Consider the following 4,509-nt stretch of genomic DNA (forward strand, 5'->3'; position numbering starts at 1 on the left):
GTCCTTACTACTACTACTACTACTACTACTACTGCTACTACTACTACTACTACTACTACTACTACTACTACTAATCTTTATGTCTGTTACAACCACTCGCCGAGACACACCCAGCGTCCGAGGGTGTGTGAAGGTTAAGATATGTTACAGTATGACTGAAAGCTTGGAGTTGGCAAGTGGCAGACGCGGTAGCGAAATATCTTCATGTAATACAATACATACATTTAAATAGATATTTTTTTTTTCTAAGGATGTGGAGAGTGCTTGTCAGCATCTTTTAGATTTCTCTGAGATATGGTTCTACCGAGGTCGACTTTACCTTTCAACTTTTTGGGACCTATAAATTAAGTTGAGCACTGGAGTTGATGTAACTGAATTGCCCCATCCTTCGAAATTATAGTCCTTTTGCCAACATGTGAAACCAATATAAAAAATATATATTTTGCTTACTTTTCCAAGAATTCTGTACAAACAGTTAATTTTTAATACAAGATAATTAAATAATGTCTTGCAAATTATGTCGAAGAGGTTCTCTCGATATCGTGAAGTGATCAAGACAAGAATAAGATTCAAAGATAAGGGAGCTTTTTTTTGTTTTTTGTTTTACATTTTAAAAATATTTTTCTGTAGGAGCAAAATATTTTTATACACTTGCCAAAATCTATTTCAAATGATATCTTTACTTCATGGGCTTGAACGATATTTTCTTTCGTATTTTTCAATATGCTCTTGACTATATTGTTCTCTCAAGTGCCTGATGCATTAAATGATACTACTGGAATTTAGATGCACTGCCTTGTTTTCCTCGTGTCTTTGTCGATGGTTTTAAGTTGCAATTGCAGAAACACACGTCATTTGTTTGTAGCAAATGTACTTTATCAATAACGACTTGGTTTCATTGCAACACCGTTATGCCTTTATCTCATCCCCATTTGTACTCACTAAATTAAAATTAATTTCCAGTTGATTACTGCCGTGGATGTTTCCGGAAACACCATTGTATTGGATTGCGATTGCATCGAATTAATATTTTAGTATTAGATTGATTCCTTTGTAATGTGTCTGTCTGATATTAATTACGTTCCTAAATATTAAACACATTAAACTGAAACAAAGATCGGTGATCATACACCTTCGATTGCCCACGAACATTTTTGGCTACACATTACAATGCATGTAAAGCGGGTGAGTTCTCAGAATAAGAGAAGACTCTAATGCAACAATAGAATACTATGGAGGACCTTGTAGTAGTTTCAATGTCTGAAAACATGTGTTATTGTGAGTAATGCATTGATAAGTAATGGATTAGAGAATATTAAACAGAAAGGGCAAAGTTCGTTTTACGCGTAGCAATTTCTTGTGTATTCCTATGGATTCAAGTTTGTATATCTATATTCCTTTATTCCTTTACGTGTTCCAACCGAGGGGCTGTGCCATACTGGTGCACTGCCATATTTATTTATATACACATATACACATATACACGGGCTAAATTTATATTTTATGTCACCACCTTTTTACAGAAACAGCTTGATTCATTGATGAAATGACGACGGCGGTGGAGAGCATAAAGAATAAAGTTGTAGTTGCAAAAATATTAGCTGACATTACGGAAGGGGGCCGATCTGAATATTGGCCAACATTACATGTGTCATGATAATTTGGCCGGTGATCAAAATGTCGATATCATGATTGTTTCTCAGTGCTCTGGAGACTACGAAGCCGTGGCTCGCAGAAAGGGACACAGCAGGTATTCTGACAGCGTCTACATGCAGGAATTCAGACAACAACTACAGGAAAAGTTGATGGAAGATGCAAGCAAGGGGATTTGGAGTTTGGCGACAAAATTAGTGGGTCCTGGACGAAGGTCTTTGCGACCACTCGTACAAGAAGCGCAAGGGACAAAATCCTAAAGAGCTAAGACCAAGTACAACACTTGACGAAGGGAAAATGCTCTTGATCAATATGAGGCATCCTGTTGAGCCGGGGAGTATCTGGTTCTATACAGAAGAAACGAAATTCAGCTGCACAACACACAGAGTAAAAGGTTCCTCGTCTACAATCTAGGTGAAATCACAAATATCATAAATATCAAGGTTTCCAAATATTGATGATCTGAATGTGTGTCTCCTGTGACGGTGACATCATACCGCCCCACCTCGCTGAGCAGGGCCTTAGGCTCAATTCAGACGGCTATTTGAACCAGCTGAAGATTGTAATTAAAATCTGGCTTTACTAGAAATGATTGCTGCATTCACGCTACATGACTGATAGTAAGATTCAGTTCCTTGCCATATCTTCGGTAAGTTAGAAACGGATCTCAAAGAATTTCTACGACTTCACTAGCCCCAATTTCTCACCTCCTAATTCCCACGATTGTAATTCTATTGATTACTATGCGTGGTGCACAGTTGAAAAAGACACTAACCACTCTGCTTGCAACACAGAGGGCGAGATCAAGGAAGTGTTCAAAGATCTTCCCAGGGATACGGTGAGGAATGCAAGCATCAGGTGCCAGTGCAGTCTTGAAGCCGTGGTGGTAGCTGAGTGCTGTTATTTACTAGCCATATTCTAGTTCATATGTTTTGATTGTGAAACAATACATTTATTTTAGATCGAAATGTTGTCTTGTCATCATATGCTAAATATAGAACGAAGATACTGACCACGAGATGCAATCATCTATGCTGGATGTGTCATTTATTATAAAGAATTTAATGCACTTCGATTTTAAGGATTTCTTTCTGTACTTTACGCTCGTGTGACACCATTACTGCATTTCAGAACTATGATCTTTATATCTATGACTTTTATATTCATCTCGTACAGTTTCTATGCGTATATGTGTTTATGTATGTACGTGTATATTTGAGATATTAAGAAGTATTTCAAAGGACACTTTAAATGATTTAGAGAGATATATGATATACCGATTATGATTTAAGGAGATGTATTGATATACTGTTCTATATGAAGGATTAGTAACGATTGACTTTAAAAACGCAATATATGTAAAAACGTGTTCAAAATGTTCCTTTATAAGAATTTAGGTACCGAACCTCTGACCAACATTGAATAAATAAGAAAATTACATTCGTTGAAGATTAACGACCAGATTTCAATACTCACATTTAATTAAATATAAACTTATTTATATATATTATTATTAATGGAAAAAGTTGTTTATTTCATTTACTGAGCAGATATTTATTAAGTCACTCGTTACTATGAACACTTCTTTAGGAATTATGTAATATTAATGGGATCACCAAAGTCATTAAATGTCGAAACGCTGAATTATAAAAAAGAAATCATCAATTAAAATTATTAATGTGTTAAGAAAAGAAGAGCAGGTGAATTATATTGATCTTACGTTCCGTTAAATATTGCAGATTGTTCTCGGGTATACTTTCAATCTAGTTCAACAGGTGGATAGTTGTTGATTTTTTTTCTTTTTTTATATTGGCATGCGCATTCAAACTTACGTATATGAACACACACGTGTGTGTGTGTGTGTGTGTGTGTGTGTGTGTGTACATATAATTATATATATATATATATATATATATATATATATATATATATATATATATATTTACATACATATATCTAAGTTGAAGCAACTGAGGTATACCGTCTAACTGCACAAACTGCTAATTATCTCCCAGTAAAGTGAGTGACTGTTGGTGAGCCAACAGACAACATACCAGCTTATTATGTCCGTTGTTGCTGGTTGTGACGTATCCAAGTGTAGGTGGTTTATCCGGTATTTCCTGGAGAATTTTTCTATGTACCCTTTGAAAGTTGTGGTGTCTTTAATTTTTGTTGGGATAACATTGAAACATACACACACACACATACACACACACACACACGTGTATATATAAGAACTATAATCAAATATTATCTATATACTGATATAATCTCCATTTAAAGTGACTAAGCCTAAACAATTAACTGAAAAAGATGGCCCATCCTTTTTCAGTCAATTCTTTAGGTGGGGTCGCTTTAAATCCAATATATATTATGATTTAAATAATATATAATTATAGTTATTATTAAAAAGGACCTATGTCTGTCGCTCTTCTCCGTAATTTACAGCATTCGAGCTTGTTTACAAATTTATAAATATATATATGTATTTCGTTTTATATTTGGTTTGCAAAATTCTTTATGCAAATTCGTGTGATCAAGCATATTTTATCGTATCTGGGATTAGTCATTCTGTTTTAATGACTTATTAATAAACACACTCACCGGTTCGATTTCCACTCATTTACTTATTATTCTTTCCAAAATGTTCGTTGCTTCTTGCAACTTCTTCAATTGTCGTTCACTTTAAGACTATTGAAAAGGTTACAAGAAGTAATGAAACATTTAGAACAAAATAAATAAGTGGATATCGGACGAGTGATTGTGTTAATTAATAAGGCATTAAAACAGTATGACTCTCCCCAGATACCATAATATATATGTATATAGAGCGTGTGTGTATAAATATATATATAT

The sequence above is a fragment of the Octopus bimaculoides genome, chromosome 4 (assembly GCF_001194135.2).
Source record: "Octopus bimaculoides isolate UCB-OBI-ISO-001 chromosome 4, ASM119413v2, whole genome shotgun sequence".
NCBI classification, from domain to species: domain Eukaryota; kingdom Metazoa; phylum Mollusca; class Cephalopoda; order Octopoda; family Octopodidae; genus Octopus; species Octopus bimaculoides.